This window comes from Hibiscus syriacus, unplaced genomic scaffold, assembly GCF_006381635.1.
Source record: "Hibiscus syriacus cultivar Baekdansim isolate YM2019G1 unplaced genomic scaffold, ASM638163v2 tig00111659_pilon, whole genome shotgun sequence".
NCBI lineage: Eukaryota > Viridiplantae > Streptophyta > Magnoliopsida > Malvales > Malvaceae > Hibiscus > Hibiscus syriacus.
The window spans coordinates 1,177,821-1,197,086 of record NW_024063149.1 but is presented as its reverse complement, the minus strand read 5'-3'; positions in this window follow the sequence as shown (position 1 = coordinate 1,197,086).

Genomic DNA, 19,266 nt, shown 5'->3' with positions numbered 1-19,266 from the left:
ATTTGAGAATGGTTTATTGCTTTAGCCATACAAATTTAGTATAATAATAATTTTATCGTTTTAAGATCATATATAGAGGTAAATCAGAACGATTAAATTACGTTAAATAATATTTTCTTGGAGTGTGATTAAATTTTTTATTTTATTTTATATTAGTCTCGTGTTGATTATATTTCTACCCCACAATTTCAGCAAAATCTTATGTGATTCTCATGCACTAGTGGTATTTCCTACAATGACAAAAATAATTATTGTTTTATATTTTAAGTAGCTAAGCACATGTTCTATGTTAATGATTAAATGAGAAGGTTTAATCAATGCTGGAGAAGTCAATGTATATGGCGAAAGTGAGGGTTAAGAGAAGATAAAAGAGATGCTGTGAAGCAAGAGTAAGCATTTCGTCGTGTTCCCCGGACGATGTCGCCATCACATCATGTAGCCAACACAAAAGACATTTGATTAACCCTAATGTGTTGTGTACATCCTGGCACGTAATAATGGAATATGATTTTATTTTAAAAACAAATATAACTTAATTATTGCAAAACAAACCAAATTTTCCCAACTCGATTTCATCATGCCTTTTCTTATCGTTACGTGCCTTTTTAACAAGCTCTTGATTGTATATAAATACAAAAAAAAACCCTTAATTAAGACAGCTTTGAGTGAGCTAATCTTGTAAGTGATGTTGGGTAATTAAATATTAGCATCCTAGTTATCAAGGTCACTCCTCTTCTGCCTTCTTTCTTTTACTTTATTTACTCAAATATCAGTGTACTTGTTGTTTTGTTCCATGAAAATAACACAACAGAAACCATATACACATGATATAATATTAAAAAATACCTCATACATTTAATTAAATAGTTATATTAGTCTCTATCTTTTTAAACACTTTGTTCCTTAACATTTTATGTTGAGATAAAATACCCCATGACTAGATAAAAATCGTTAATTGACTAATGATCAACATTTATCTCTGACATACTAAGTTTTATATATTCAAAATGATGGTGTAGTACATGATATGTGTCAAAAATGATAACATGACATTATCATATGTCAAAAATGACAAGACACATGATGACATCATATTGTTACGTGTTTAAAGTGATGATGACACAAAACATGTCATATCATCACTGTGGACATATAGAACTTACCTCATCAATGAAAAGTGTTAACAATTAATCAATTAACAGTTTTCAGGAAACATTTTACCCAAAATAAAATATTATGGATCAAAGTGTTTGAAAAAGAATAAAGACAAATGACTTTTTATCAAACGTTAGGGGTGAATTTTGACATTATACCTATATATATTAAACCTACAAAAAATGAGCAGCCATTGAGCTCGCAGATTTAACTACCAAAAAGATAAACTTGTTTACTACTAATTATATCTATAAATTAAACTAATAGATGAGGTGATAGCATTCCAACTTTAGCTTTGTTCATTTCCCAATTATTTATGATTTTTTTTACTCGGTTTACCGATAAACAACTAATCTTTGTCTTTCTTAACCATATATATCTTTTATGATTGTAAGTAGGGATAGACGGACGAGATAATTTAGTACTCGCATTTTTTAAAATTTATAGTTGAAGTATTTTTTTATTGTATATTTCTAAATTTTTTTATTTTCACATTTCTTAAATTTATAATATAGTTTTTAAAGATTCACATCTTTTAATAAAAAAGATGTGGGACCTACAGCCTTAACGACCGAGGAAATATTTTAGATAGATGGCGATGTGAATGGCAAAAGATTCAGTGGTGGTGTACGAGATATTGGGTGGATATTGAGGAGAATGAAAGGACAAGGTTTAGGGTATCCTTGGAAGAGAGCAGATGGGGTATAGTTGTTGGGTGGAGGGATTGAGATCTGCGTTGAGGTGGTGACAGAAAAAACAACAAAAGGGTTCCACGTGATGCAGGCCTTTTGGAAGGGAGTATGGGAATGGGACTGTCATTGTCCTTACCTGCGGCGCTGTGTATCTCGTTAACTTACAATTCCGTTGCACACAAAAATTCCCTCCCCTTCAACGGATATAATTTAATCATACTATTGATAGTGTATGAATTTATATAAGGGTGTTTAGCAAAAACAACTAATAGCTGATAGCTGGGAGTTGATTCCCGTAGTTGGTTTGACTAATTGATTTTATTAACTGATTTGATAATTATTTATATAGAAGTGTTTGGTAAAATTTAACTGATAACTGATAGTTGATATGTAGGTAAAATGACAAATAAATGTATTATACATTTAATTGTTAAGTACATATATGTTTTATAATACGCTAGTTTTATTGAGGTGAAATTATTCAGATAAAATACGTTTGACAAGAAATTAAAAAATCCTTAAGAAAGTTAGTGAATATTTTTGAAAAATTTGAATATATTTTTTAAATTTAACATTTACAAATATTAACCTTGTGAGATTGATACATACTATTAACCTTGTATAAAATATCAACACTATATTTTTTCTACTTTCATGTTTTACTATATTTTCTTAACTAAAATATATTTGTGAATCTACAATTAAAAAATAGAATAATAAAATAAAATTTCACTAAAATATATTAGGATGGAGGCTATTTCATTATATTAGGTTTTATGGTAAGGATGTAATTATAGAAATAATAAGGTCAAATATGTCATTTAATATCTTATTTTGCAATAAGCTCTCCCAAATCGCTGGATTTTCAGCTTAGTTTGCACAATAAACTCTTTCAAAAAGGCGTTTACCAAACACTAAAAATAGAGGGTTTGATTACCAATAAGTTATTTATGCTCAAATAAACTAAAAGATCTTCAAAAAGCTGTTTACCAAACATCCCCATAGTATCAACGTATTAAATATAACATTTAATAGAATAAAGAATCGATTGAATCTTAATTCAAGTGATATCATTAATAAAAGATTATTGTAAAATAGAAGGTTAGTAATGATAATAAAAAGAAATCACAATAAATAAAGAAAAATTATTATGTCGAGATAAAATTACTACTTAGATATAATATCATCTTGATAGTTGTAATCAACAATAACCCAAAATTAACACATAACTCTCAAATCTATACACCCATATGAGGGAAGAAAAACTCGTGTTGTTCAAATTAGAAGAGAAAAATCATGTAAGAAAGAAAAAAAGATGAGAGTAGAAAAAATGCATAATGCTCAATGTATCAAATGAGGTTCTAGACCTCTCAACTCATAGGTGAATGTTCAATTTACCAACAAACTACATACTATAGCAAAGATAGTTGAATCTTGGTCTCTCAATTCTTTTGACGAGACACTGCAAAATGAGTAGTGGTATTTTAACGTTATGGCTACATAGTGGAGGATATAAACATTCTTGAAGAGAGAACGAGAAAACATTCTTAAAGAGTTCTGATGTTCAAGTGGAGGAAGTAGAACTCCGATGTTTACATGTATTAGAAATGTTTTAACATTAAAAAATATGATGAAATGATGTTTTCTCCATACAAGAGCAAGGAATAGTATGAAGGGCCATTGAAGGAGTTATCCTTATTATAATAAGCTAGACGTAAATTACCGAGGTTACTTGTATGAGAAGTAACATGAAGAGTTATCATGGGAGCCTTCTTGTTATCATAGTCTAGACACCCTTTCTCAAGGTGTAACTCTTTGTATGTCTTAGAAAACTCCCTCATTGTATCTGAAGACATCAAATTTCGACCGTGTATATTATAATATATTCCTTATTATTATTATATTATATAATATACATATTCATTCATTTATTTATTTATAGTACAGGGCCAAATAAATGCTACATCAACAGCCCACTACAACCAAACGCTTGGCCCAACAGTGACCCAAAGAGACTAGGGTTCCCAGAAACCCTAGCATGCCCTCTGCTCCCAGCCAACACCGCATCCAAGAGTACCACGTCCGAGTCCCTCGGTCAACAGCCCTCACCCAGTCCCGAGTTTCACGGTAGCACGCCACCCGCACCGAACCGTTCGCCGCAAGGATCATCAACAACAAATAAAGCAGTAGTTTAGTGCGATTAGGACTCAAAATTATAATCTAAAAATAGGTTTTTTTCACACCCTATAAATAGGCTTGTAATCAAACTCATTGTACATGCATTTTTCATACGAAATAACAAGCAAAGTTACTAGCAAATTGCAGCCAAATACTCAGAGCATTTCGAAGGTTTCATGCAATATTTCAAAAAAAGAAAGGTAAAAAATTTCATACCTTTGCGCGTTGTTTCTTCTTATTTTGTGCCTTTGCTGTGTTTTGGTTGAAAAGAACCCAAAATCATTTTGGTCGAGGACTCGAGGAGGGGTTTTCGAAACGATCAACTCCAAATCTATCCCTCTTGAGGCCATTTTTCAAAAAACAAACTTCGTTTTTGAGTAAAGGAGAAAAAGAGCTTTTTAAAAATTATATCTTTTTCGTGTTTTGCCGCCGATGAATGGCGGCCGTCGGTGACCAACGGTAGCGGCGAGGCGACATTTTCTGGGTTCTTGAAGAACCACGGCGACGTGTTCTTCATTCATGCTGAAGAACACGCGAGAGAGAATGAAGAACATAGGGGGGGTCTCGGCTGTGAAGTGAAGAGAATGAAATTTTTTAAAACAAATTTTGAATTAAATACTCAACCCGCGTCTCGACCCGACCCAGTTCATGGGTCCGCGTGTTTTTAATAATTAGGGTAAACTACCCTTTTGGTCCCCCTTTCTTTTTAAAGCCTTGTCCTGACCCCTAAATCAGATTTTAAACCCAAAATTCATCTTAATTTGGCCTCCAGTTTTTGTTTTCTTTTAATTTGGCCACCAAACTGACTTTTATTTCAGATTAATTCCTGTGTTTTTTTATTTTATCTTATTTATTTTGTTTTTCTATGTACATATTTTTTATAATATATATATATATATATATATATTATTTTTTTGGATTTTTCTTTTAAATACTATACTTATCATTTTATATGCATTCACATATTTTCAATAGCTTATTTATCAGCATACTATTATTATATATATTCCCGTTATACACATATAATTATATATATATATATATATATTCATTTCCATTTATGTTTACCTATATTTCTTCCTATATATATATATATATATATATATATATTTATTTATTATTTATTTTTTTTATCATTTTTATTATTTTTGCTTTATCCTTTTTATTTTCTTTTTTTTTTCATTCATGTTTTTATTTAATTCCATTTTTTTTGCTTTATGTTTCATTTCATATTTTATTTTTTAGTACTTTGTGTTGTTTTCTTATTTATTTTGTTTACTTTGCTTTTACTTATTTTATCTTTTTGCACTTTATTATTTCTATCTTACATCGATTATGTATCTCACCACAAGTCTAACATCTTTAATCTTTTAAGGGTATTTTCACCAATCAGAGGTAAGTAACTAGGATCTTATTTTTACCTTTAAATTTAACTTGCAACTTTCTTAATTTAAGACAACTGGAAATTACGTAGTACCGAAAGGGCAGTTCAAAGGTGCTAATCCTTCATTGGCTGTAACCGACTCTTAAATCTGATATGTCACTGGTAAGACGCAGATCACGTAAGAAATAGGGTATCCGATCTACCCATTTATTTTAAATAAAAGATCGGTGGCAACTCCTAACCCAATTTCATTCAAGTCGAAGCCCAATTCTGGGCCCAACCGAAAGATGGTTCTGACAGCTTGGCGACTCCACTGGGGACACAGGTAAGTGAGTCAGGCTAAGGTAATTTCCAGTTGTCTTTTTAACGAAAAGGATAAGTTTAAATTTTAAGGTAATATTTCGATCCTTGTTTACTTACTTTTGATTATATTTTCGAGTAAATAGTTTTACTAATCGTTTTCTCATGATTTTAGCCTTCAAAGCTTTTTTTCACTTAAGGCTCTAAACCCGAGCTCCAAAGCCATTTTAAGTGGGGGTGAAAGCGACGCCTTCGTGTGAATTTATTCACCGTATGGGCCTAGCAAGTAGCCTTCGGGATTCATATACCTTATGCCTTCGTGTGAATTTATTCTCCGTATGGGCATAAGAGAATGTGTCCTCTCGAGTTTAACTTGGTCCATACAAGCCTGCGATGGGTTTAGGACTAAGGGTCTGGCAAGCCCAAGGCGGCACCGACAAGGAGAACTCGGGTACCGTTTTTTAGAACCTAAACCAGGAGACTATGAAGAAATAGATCCTACCCCGAAACCACATGCCAAAACCTAGGATATTTTTACCCTAACCACATTTTTTTTTATTTTTTCCCTTTCTTTTTGTAACTTTTTATTTATTTATTTTTTCTGATTTTTTGCCTTTGTGTTTGTTTTCTTAGCATTTGTATCATAAAAAGAGGTCATTGATCCCTAAAAAGGTGTTTATTATACATAAAATAATCTGAACAAATAGAAAAAGGTATTGTAATGCAAGAGATTAAAAACCCCGAGGTACGACTATGGTCCGAGAAGACTCAGAAGGAAAAGGGAGACAGTCTTCAAGGAAGCTATGGTTCAGAGCTGGTTAGTTACGCCTCTATCAGCCTAAAATAGAACAATGTGTAAGAGATTTGAGACATCTGGGACAGTTGAAAGAATGATCGAAAACAGAAGTTCAGTCAACGGTACGGTGACATTGCACTTTTACTCCAGGTTAAGACTGATGAGCCATTAATCAGAGCCTTGGTTCAGTTCTGGAACCCGGGATATAGTTGCTTCACTTTTAACCGGGAGGACATTGTGCCTACCATTGAAGAATACACTACACTACTACACTATGAAAACATCAAACTGGAGCGAGCCTACATTAAACACATTAAAAGCCAGCCTTTTAAGAATACACTGGCCAGGGTTACAGGAGTAGACGAGAAATGGGTAATTGACTGGACTCAGCGCAGAGGCAACGGGGAAGGAATTGAATGGATTCACATAAAGAAACTAATGAAAAACCACCCTGATGAGTGGAAGACTATAGACCTGTTTGCACTGGGTCTGTACGGCTTGATTATCTTTCCAAAAGCTTTGGGGTACGTTGACGCAGCTGTGGTGGAACTGTTTGAACAACTTCCAAAGCGGGTTAACCCAGCACCAACCATCTTAGCTGAAACCTTTCGATCTCTCAACCATCGTCAAAGATCTGGCGAAGGAAGGTTCGTTGGGTGTGTTCAATTCATTCAAGTCTGGATTCACAGCCACTTCTGGAAGACTAACAGGGTTGCCTACTACCGATTTAGCACCACATATTCACCTTTGGGAGAGTTCATCGCAATGAAATGGCATGAAGGTGTTTCAAAGGAAAAGTGGATGAAAGTTTTTACACATCTTCAGGATCGGGATATTACCGGGAGAGCCCCCTGGTTGTTCCTCGATGACGTTCTTTTTCGGTGTGGGATTCTGATACTATGACCTTACTTGGAATTTGTGGTGCAGTTGGGTATGCTCCGTTGTTGGCACTGAGATAGTATGGGACACGTCAGTTTGTCCTCGCAACATGCAAACTAATCAAATCAGAGTTTGTGTATAACGGTGACAGTTATAAGAAGATGATCAAGGAAGTAGCCGATTCATAGAAGAAAGTATCCCTGATGGATGTTGTAGCTGCCAGAGACATGCTTACTCCGGATTATGTGGAGTGGCGAAGATTGAGAAAGAATGATAACGTCCCGGTGCCAGACTATGAAGACACCCGGACTATGGAGGGACATCTCAGGCCTGTCCCTTCTGGACTTGAGATAGCCAAGGCAGAATTTGAAGCTGTGAATAACGAGCTGAAGCAGAGGGTTAAAGAACTTGAAGCTAAACATTATCAATGAAAGCTCGATGCCGAGTCTCAGAAAGATAGAGCAGACAAACTGGAAAGAGAACATAGAAGATTTGAGAAAAGGGTATCAAGATAAAGTCAAGGATAACTCCAAGTTGAAAGTAACCTCTGAATACTGGAAAGACGAAGCTCACAGTCTGAAAAGAAAGTTCAAGGGGCCTGATGAAAGAGCTTGGAAGGAATAACTGAAGACTGCTCAAAGGCGCTTGGTAGATAGTCAATATCAGAACCAACGCTGAGTTAGAAACTATTGTAGATGGGTTTAAGAAGCAAGCGAACGAGCTTCAGATAGTGCCCTTCGATGGAGGATTACAATGGCGTTTCTGTTGGGAGCAAGCACATCAAAGGGTAAGGGCCAGAGACGCAACCATCCGAGATTTCCTAGAACAAGTGCAGAAGGTAGATCGTCATCTTCACGGCCTGGCAAGGGAAGCAGGAATGGTTCGACAAGGCATTCAACCAGTGACAGATGAAGGTAGAAGACTTGTCAACCTACTAGAAGCTGTTAGGGGTCTAGAGGATTTAGTCCGAATGTACCTTTAATTTGTTTTTATGTCTCTTAAAAGATAAAACATTTTTTTTTTGAATAAGGATTATTTATAATAATGGACACTTTTCTGGATCAATGCCTCCAAATTGCATACATCATACATTGCATATTTTTCATTTTATATTTCATGTTTGTTTTTTATTTTATATTTTCCATGTTTTTACATTCGTATTAACTAACAGAACATGTCTCAGATACCAAGCTTACCACCGCAAGCATTAGATACGCATCACCCGCATAATACTCGAGCAAAAAATAGATAAATGGAGGCTAGAACGGAGAAGATCGAAGAGAACATGGCAAGACTACAGAAAGAATTGGAGGACAAAATGGCTCAGAATAGTCAAAGTACCATGGAGTCCATCAAGAAAAGCACAGAGTCCTTAGTAGACCAGATCGTGGCTAAGTTATCTAGTTTACAACAACAGGCAAGTGCATCCGAAGTAGGTACATCTGAGGGGATAACCATACCACCGACCCCACAAGTGGTTGTCTCATTCGAGATCTTACCCAGACTGCAAGGTGACTCATTTGTCGCCAAAGAGAAAGCTTTATCAGTGGCAAATTTACAGACTTCTGCGGCAAATCCTGACAGTCATCCGGACGACTGCCCTATCCCGGACTTTGACGAGGAGGATAAGGCAAAGAAGATGGAAGAGAAGATTAAGATGTTAAAATTCCTGAATTTGAGAAGTTCGATAGGAATAATTTCCCTTCAGCCCATATCACTATGTTCTGTCCGAAGATGACAGGATACGGGGGAAATGACCAACTCCTGATACACTGCTTTCAGGAGAGCCTGTTCGGTTCAACTATCCGGTGGTACAACCAGCTCAACCAAACTCATATCAAGACATGGAAAGACTTAGCAAAGTCTTTCTTAGAGCAGTACAAATATATCAATGATATGAGACCAGACCGAGTTATGCTGTAGAGTCTGGAAAAGAAGCATAACGAAAGTTTCCAACAGTACGCACAGAGATGAAGGGATTTATCTGTGCAAGTTCATCCACCATTGGATGAAAAGGAAACTAGAAAGTTATTTGTATAGAACCTGAAGACACCTTACTTCAGGCACCTGGTGGAAATCACATCGGGAAGTTTCTCAGATCTGGTAATGGCCAGTGAAATGGTCAAACTGGCCATAAAACAAGGAAAAATCGAAGGAGGGGACTCCAATAAGAAGCCTCCTATAAAGAACAAGGACCACGAGATCAACAATGTCAATACGTATAGCACCAATAAAGGTGTTACGGTCTCAAGTTCAAAAGCAACTGCAGCTGTACCAGCTGATACTTCTAACCAATCTCAGAGAGAACCCATGAAAGAAAGGGAAATGGAGCAGTTTGATCCCATTCCGATGACGTATAAAGAGTTATATCAATAACTCTTCGACACTCACGCAATATCACCCTACCCAATGGATCCGATAAAGCTCCCATATCCAAAATGGTTTGACGAAAATGCCCACTACGAATATCATGGAGGTGTGCAGGGGCATTCAATTGAAAACCGTCTCGCATTCAAGAGGCTTGTACAACGAATGCGGAACAAGAATTGGATCCATTTCAACTCTGGAGCACCGAACGTCACCCAAAATTCCTTGCCTAATCATCCGGAGGCAGGAATTAATGCAATCACCACCGAGAACGGATGGAGAATCAAAACCTGTGTTTCGGAAATTAAAGTTCCTTTGGCTTGGATATGGAGCCAAATGGTAAAAGTGGGGCTTCTTGTACCCCAATCACGTGCAACAAGGATTGAAGATGGTAACCATTGCTGTTACCACAACGAATAAGGGCATAAGCTGCAAGATTGCCCAGAATTCAAGTCATTAGTCCAGCTCATGATGGACCGGAAAGAGCTGGAATTTTACGAAGAGATTCAAGATTCTTTGGAAACAAATGTTTGTGCTATCGGAGAATCATCTGACAAGAAGTACGACAGGGATAGTCCTTTGATAATTACCCCTAAGGTAAAGATGACAACAACAACACCAGCCAAGGTGGTGATCACAACACCTCGACCTTTTCAATATAAAGACAATCGACAAGTGCCATGGAAGTATGAATGGAAAGCGAGTACTTCTAAAGGATGTGATGGCAAAGTGGGGCAAAAACCACTTGAGCCATTCAAAGAAGATGTATTATCTGTCAACGAACCCATAAAGGAGGAAGAAGCTAAAGAGTTCCTCAAGATCTTGAAGCACAGTGAGTACAACATTGAAGAACAACTCCACAACATACCTACGCGTACTTCAATGCTAGCATTATTTTTGAACTCAGAGGCACACCGAGAAGCACTGTTGAAAATCCTAAATCAAACGTTCGTGCCGTAGAACATACCAGTCAGCAAGATGGATTGGTAAATAATATTCAAGCTGATAATCTCATCTCATTCTCAGATGATGAGATTCCATCCGGAGGAAGAGGGCGAACTAAGGCATTACACATCACTACCTATTGTAAGGGGCATGCCTTACCGAGTGTGTTGATCGATAACGGCTCAGCCCTGAACGTGATGCCTTTGGTTACACTGAAAAGCCTGCCAATAGATACCTCACATATGAGAGCTTGCCAGAATGTGGTCTGAGCATTTGATGGGACTAAAAGAGAGGTTATCGGCAAGATCAAGGTGTCGTTGACCATCAGACCTGCCACCAATGATATCGAGTTCCTTGTGATGGATATCATGCCATCCTATAACTGTGTTTTGGGAAGGTCACGGATTCATCAAGCAGGTGCAGTACCCTCCACGCTGCACCAAAAAGTTAAATTTGTTATTGACGGGGCCTTAGTAATTATCAATGCTGAGGAAGATATCATGGCAAGTGTGACCACGGAGGCCCCATACATCGAAGTAGATGAGGAGGCAGTGGAGTGCTCATTCCGCTCCTTAGAATTCGTGAATACCACATTCGTGGCAGAAGGAAAAAAGATTCCTATACCTCGACTCTCCAAATGCACAAAGATGGAGATCAAGCAAACCCTGGGCTGAGGTGCCAAGATCGGAAAGGGGTTTGGGAAGCAGTTACAAGGAAGGATAAATCCAGTCCTTCCCATTTTAAAGTTAGATCAGTTTGGGCTTGGTTTTCAGCCCAGTTATCAGGAAAAGAGGAGGTCCAGAAGAACCGAGAGAGGAGATTAGCGAGGTTGACTGGAAATGAACTCCAATAGAAGCCTATGACATTCTCGCCCCTTTACAAAACATTCAAGTCAGGTGGTTATGGGTTTGAAACCACCATATCCGAATTAAAAACGGCTCTGGAAGATCTGAACATCAATACCGTGACCACATAAGATGTTGACAACGGAGATAGATCCGGGATATGCCCTCTGCCACCTGAGTTCGTGCCTAGCAGTTGGTCGGTGGAAGAACTACTTGTGGTTTATAAGAATTTTTCAGATTAATATTCGAACTATCCCTATTTGCCTATACCCGAGGTAATAGGTGATCTTTTATAAGGGTGAATAAACATTTTGTTTGAATTCAATAAAAGATGCATATTTTTCCTTTCCACGGGAAACAAGTTTTCTTATTTTCATTTCTTTTTGAGTTCATTGTTTATTTTCTTCATTCCAGTAATCTATTCTATTCTCTTTCAAATTTAATTCTTTGACTGTTTCATGTGGGATATTTCCTCTCACACACACATATATTCTTTGCTCCTTCAGGACCCCAGATAACGATAATGTATGCACTGATGATCCTGATCCGAAAGTGGATTTTGAATCAGCCATTTATCTCGGGGAATTTGATGAATGCGACACTGAAGAGTAGTGTAACTTGCCTACCGAATTGTTGAGAATGGTAGAAATAGAAGAGAAGCAAATACTACCACATGAGGAGGCGATAGAAATCTTGAATTTGGGTGCTGAAGATGACAGAAAGGAGATTAAAATTGGCACAACTCTCTCGACTGAAGCAAGACAAAACCTGATAGTCTTACTTCAAGAGTATAAAGATGTGTTCACCTGGTCATATCAAGACATGCCGAGACTAGACATAGATATGGTAGTTCATAAACTGCCAATTAAGACAGAGTGCAAACCCGTGCAACAGAAGCTGAGAAGGATGCGACCTGAGATGCTACTTAAAATTAAAGAAGAAGTCAAGAAGCAATTCGATGCCGGTGTCCTTCAAGTGGCCAAGTATCCAAAGTGGGTGGCCAACATAGTACCAGTTCCGAAGAAAGACGGGAAGGTTTGCATGTGCGTCGATTACCAAGATCTTAACAAGGCAAGCCCTAAAGATAACTTTCCTCTGCCTTACATTGACATGTTGGTAGATAATATAGCCGGGAACGCTTTCTTTTTATTCATGGATGTATTATTGGGATATAACCAGATCAAGATGCATCTTGAAGACATGGAAAAGACCACGTTCGTTACGATGTGGGGAACTTTTTATTTTAAAGCGATGCCCTTCGGTTTGAAGAATGATGGGGCAACCTATCAGAGAGCTATGGTGACCCTATTCTACGATATGATGCACAGAGAAATCAAAGTTTATGTCGATGACATGATTGTCAAGGAACAAACCGAGAATTAACATGTCGAGAATTTGAGGAAGCTCTTCCAGAGATTGAGAAAGTTCTAATTGAGATTGAACCCTAGCAAGTGCACCTTCGGGGTAACATCCGAAAAACTATTAGGCTTCGTGGTCAGCAGAAAAGTCATTGAGGTCGATCCCAAAAAAGTTAAGACTATTCAAAGTCTACCTCTACCACGAACACAAAAAGAGGTCAGAGGTTTCCTGGGCAGATTGAACAACATAGCACGGTTCATATCTCAGTTAATCATAAGTGTGACCCAATCTTCCGTCTTCTTCGAAAGAACAATGTCATATTACATTCAAGAAAGTAAAAGAGTATTTGTCTCACTCTCTTGTCCTGATGTCCCCTATCCCGGGCAAACCTCTGTTATTGTATTTTTCCATATTCGAGAACTCCATGGGGTGTGTCCTAGGTCAACATGATGAATCCGGGAAGAAGGAACGGGCCACCTACTATTATAGCAAGAAGTTCACTGATTGTGAGGTCAGATATCCTCCTATCGAGAAGGTTTGATGTGCTTTAGTCTGGGCCACAAAAAGACTCCAACAATACATTTTGTACCACACTACTTGGCTGATTTCCAAGTTAGATCCCCTAAAATACATGATGGGTATACCTTCTCTATCTGGAAGGTTAGCCTGATGACTGATGCTCTTGTTTGAATTTGACATCGAGTACGTGAGCCAAAAAATAATCAAAGGAAGTTCCATATCGGAGTTCTTGGCTAGTAGAACCGATGAGAATTACGAGTCATTGGACTTTGATTTTCCAGATGAAGACTTGATGGCTATATCCTTAGAAGAAACAAGTACTTCAACGGACAGTTCCTGGAGAATGCATTTCGATGGTGCATTAAATGTATTAGGACATGGCATCAGGGCAATCCTGATCTCTCCAGAAGGAAATCACTACCCATTTACCAGCAGACTGAACTTCGATTGCACCAATAACATGGCAGAGTATGAAGCCTGTGTCTTGGGAATCCGAGCTGCACTGGGGCAAAGCATAAAGACCTTGCAGATATACGGAGATTCAACATTAGTAATCTATCAGCTCCGTGGAGAATGGGAAACCAAGGATACAAAGCTGATGAATACCGGTGACTAATACTGGATCTGCTTGAAGAATTCGATGAAGTCACCTTCCACTACGTACCTAGAGAAGAAAATCAAATGGCAGACGCTTTAGCTACCTTGGCAGCCGCATTCAAGGCCGACGGAGAGTCTGAAATGATGCCAATTGACATGCAGTCGTATGAGTACTCGACTCATAGTTACCATATTGAAGAAGTGAAAGACACTAAGCCTTGGTAGTACGACATTATGTAGTATATCAAGCATCGGAGTTATCCAGAAGAAGCCACCGAAACCGATAAGAGAACCATTAGAAGGATGTCAGCTGGATACATCCTTGACGGGGAGGTTTTGTACAAGAAAAGCCATAATCAAGTCCTGTTAAGGTGCGTCGATGCTGAAGAGGAAAAAATGACAGTGGAAGAAGTACATGATGGAGTTTGTGGAGCATATGCAAATGGACATATGATGTCAGGACAAATAATGAGATGCAGATTTTTGGTCCACACTGGAAAGTGATTGCATCAACTATGCTAGAAGATGTCATAAATGTCATATTTACGGAGATAAAATCAATGTTCCACCTTATCCAGTTCATGTAATGACATCGCCCTGGCCTTTCTCTATGTGGGGCATAGATGTTATCGGGTAAATCCATCCAAAGGCTTCGAATGGTCACCGTTTCATTCTCGTGACAATTGATTACTTCACAAAATGGGTAGAGGTTGCATCATATGCCAGTGTCACTCAGTCTACTATTTCCAAGTTTATGAAGAAAGAGATTATATGTATGTATGGTCTACCTGAAAGGATCATTACCGATAATGCTACAAACTTGAACAACAAGATGATGAATGCTGCTTGTGAAAAACATCACAATTCCACTGCTTACAGACTAAAGATGAACGAAGCAGTAGAAGCAGCAAACAAAAACATTATGAAGATAGTGGAGAAAACGACTGAAACTTACAAAGACTGGCATGAGAAATTGCCTTTTTCTTTGTTCGCTTATTGACCTCGGTACAAACCTCGACTGGGGCAACTCCATTTTCACTAGCTTATAGAATGGAAGCAGTGCTACCCATTGAAGTAGAGATTCTGTCACTCCGGGTCTTGACAGAAGTCAAACTGGATGATGCAGAGTGGGTATAATCCAGATATGATCAGCTTAATCTGATAGATGAAAAGAGACTGAGAGCCATTCATCATGGTTAAATCTATCATAAACGAATAATCTGAGCACATGACAAAAAGGTGCGCCCGAGAATATTCTGCGAAGGATATTCGGTGCTAAAAAGAATTTGGCCAGTCCAGAAAGATTTCCGAGGAAAATGGACGCCAAATTGGGAAGGACCTTATGTCATGAAAAAGGCCTTCTCCGGAGGAGCTCTTGTCCTGGCTGAAATGGACGGACCTGAACTGCCACATCCCATAAACTCGGATGCAGTAAAAAAGTACTTTGCTTAGGATGAAAACCCGAAAGGGCGTCTTAAGTCGAAGAAAGAAAAAGAAAAAGGAAAAAACAAAAAAGAAAAAATAAAAAAGAGAAAAAACGTTTAGGGTGAAAACCCGAAAGAGCGCCCTAAATTGAAAAAAGAGAAAAAAGAGAAAAATAACAAAAGAAAAAGGAGAAAGAAAAAGAAAAATAAGGTGGGTTTAAGATGAAAACCCGCAAAGGGCGTCTTGCAACCAAGGATGGGTCCAGGTCGAAAACCCAAAAGGGCGATTTGGATATCAGTTTGAGAAATCCAGATAAGGGAAGCATCCTGGCATATGAATCTTCTACAAACTCAACAAATCAGAGAAATATTGCACTCTCCTGAACGTTGTCGTATTTTCAAAGATCCTTTGACAAAGACTGCATTCAAGGTCACCAAACGACTTTTCAGCTCCGAAGTGCCCACATTATCGAGATCTAAGACATTCACTTACACCTCATCATGTATTCATTTTCCAAAATGTTTTTCATGTACTATTTGTTCTTTTTTCCTCATAAATAAAAGACAATCTTTTTCTCTAAGCCAATTCCTTTTGAGCATCTTGGATTGAGCTTAAACTTAATGATTTATTTACTTATGCAAAAGATAATCGCATATTACTGCACAAAGATTCATTGAAAAGGACAGGTACCCGGAAGCCGATCAAGGCTCATGCATAAACTTGAGATGGTCGAGAGGTATTTCCCAGATCAAGGATCAAAAAAGCAAAATATGCACGTCAGATTTCAACATTTGAAGAATTCAAGACCATGGATCGAAACTTCAAGATTCCAGACAGGCAACCGGAGATTGAGATTTCTCTCCAGAGCCCCAAGATAACATATATTGCATATGCATTTTAGGCACACCTAAGAGCATTGCATTCATAGCATCACATATATGCATAACTTTTTCAGGTTTTAGCTAGAGTCAATTTCAACTTCGCAACGAATGATATTGGACTCGAAGTGACACAATTTACTCGAGAGTAGATTTCAACTTCACGACGAAGGATATCTAGCTCGAAGCCAAACTTCACAATAAAGGGGTCATCCACGGTTTCAACTTCACGACGAAGGGAATCGTGTCCACCCGTAACGTAAAATACTTGGATTTCAACTTCACGGTGAAGGATATTCAAGTCAAGGCTCAACTTCACGACGAAGGGGCTTCCCAGTTTCAGAGCTAATTTTAACTTCACAGCGAAGGATATTGAACTCAAGACAGCACAAGCTCAACTTCACAGCGAAGGGGCGACTAACTGTCAACAAACAACTTCTTCAGTTTCATTCAGAGTATATTTCAACTTCACAGCGAAGGATATTAGACTCAAGACATCACAAGCTCAACTTCATAGCGAAGGGGCGGCTGACTGTCAACAAACAATTTCCCAGTTCCAAAACCAATTTCAACTTCACGGCGGAGGATATTGGACTCGGAGCAATACAACTTACTTGGATTTTAACTTTATGACGAAGGTTATCCAATTACCAGTCTCAACTTCACAACGAAGGGGTCATATACAAATCCAACTTCACCAACAGATTTACCCAACCTCACGACGAAGGAGTCATCTGTGACACATTAATACAAAAGTCTTCAGGACAAGTTTCACCTTCATGACGAAGTATCTTGAGCTAGAAGACGATCCAGGAGCTACTGGTCAAAGCTTGGAGTTTGATTTCAACTTCACGATTAAGGATTTCGTACTCAGAGTTTCCTAGTTTCGACTCAACCTCATGAAGAGGGAGTCATTGTCTGTGATAGATCATTCATTGACCAAACGCTTGGCCCAACAGTAACCCAAAGAGACTAGGGTTCCCAGAAACCCTAGCATGCCCTCTTCTCCCAGCCAGCGCCGCATCCAAGAGTACCACGTTCGAGTCCCTCAGTTAACAGCCCTCACCCAGTCCTGAGTTTCACGGTAGCACGCCACCCACGTTGAACTATTCACCGCAAGGATCATCAATAACAAATAGGGTTTTTTTGCACCTTATAAATAGGCTTGTAATCAAACTCATTGTACATGTATTTTTCATACGAAATAACAAGCAAAGTTACTAGCAAATTGTAGCCAAATACTCAGAGCATTTTGAATGTTTCTTGCAATATTTCAAAAAAAGAAAGGTAAAAATTTCATACCTTTGCACGTTGTTTCTTCTTATTTTGTGCATTTGATGTGTTTTGGTTGAAAGAAACCCAAAAAATGTTTTGGCCGAGGACCCGGGAAGGGGGTTTTCGAAATGATCAACTCCAGATCTACCCCTCTTGAGGCTATTTTTCAAAAAATAAACTTCGTTTTTGAGTAAATGAGAAAAAGAGCTTTTTAAAAATTATATCTTTTTAGTGTTTCGCCGTCGACCAACGGCGGCAGCGAGGCGACGTTTTATGAGTTCTTGAAAAACCACGGCGGCGTGTTCTTCATGCTGAAGAACACACGAGAGAGAATGAAGAACACAGGGGGACCCCTAACATTAGTCTCAAGAGTGAGTTCCAGTGACTCGATGAGAGTTTTCACTCATCCGATATGTTCTCAGGGTAGGAGGTATCCAAGAACATGTCAGGAGGGATAGAGGGGATGTTTTAATTATGAACCCTTAGATCATTTTATCAGAGACTGTCTAGGGACTTAGGGAGCATCTCCAACATCGACTTAGAGGTTATCGTTATTTGTGTAAAGAGGCCAAGGCCAGTGAGAGGTGGTAGTGCTGTGTCTGGGTAACATAGTAGAGGGACAACCAGATCAGTAGATGATGTAGAGACGAAGGTAACCTCCAGACAGTACGTGGTGAGAGCCTGCGATAAGTGTGGTCTGATCGACGTGATATCATGTACTTTCACCGTATTTTCCATTCCAATTAATACATTGATAGATCCCTATTCCACCCAATTTTATATATGCTTAGACCTAGTTTAGGAAATAGAAATCATAGTAGAAGACTTAGAGGTAAGAGTTCGAGTATCGAGCCCATAAGTCTAGATGTCATAGTAGACAATGTTTAATGGCGATTCCTAGTAGAGATTCAGGGTTAGATCTTCCTAGTGGATTTAATGTAGTTAATCTATCGAGGATTTGACTTAATCTTGGGTATGGATTGGTTATCCGAGCATGATGCTAGTTTGAACTATAAAGCCAGACAACTTAAGCTCATGATGGATGATGGTACCAAACTAGTGATGACTAGTGAGTATTTGGGCTAACCAAGGATCATGTTAGCTATAAAACTCAGTAGATGATTGACCAAGGATGTGAGGCATTATTGGCTCATGTGGTCGATACCCGAATCTTATTTTTGACACTCGAGGATATCCGAGCAGTGTGTGGTTTCCTTGATGTATTCCTAAAAGAGTTTCTAATTTTACCATCTAACTGTGAATTAGAGTTCAACATTGAGGTAATATCGTGTTTAGCCTGGTGTCCATTTCTCCCTACTGTATGGCACCCATATAGTTGAAGGAATTAAAAGTTCAGATCTAGGAATTACTAAAGAAAAGGTTCATTAGACCGAGTATATCTCTGTGGGGAATGTCGATTATATTTGTTAAGAAGAATGATGGGTCGACGAGGTTGTACATCGACTACATACAGTTGAACAAGCTAAACATCAGAACCATTACCCAATCCTTAGGATATATAACCTCTCTGATTAGCTGAGGGGAATATGTGTGTTCTCCAAATTGTGTTGCAATCATGTTATTATCAGTTAAAAGTCAAGGATACCAATATAGAAAAGACAACTTTCAGGGCAAGATACAATAATTATGAGTTATTGGTAATACTGTTTGG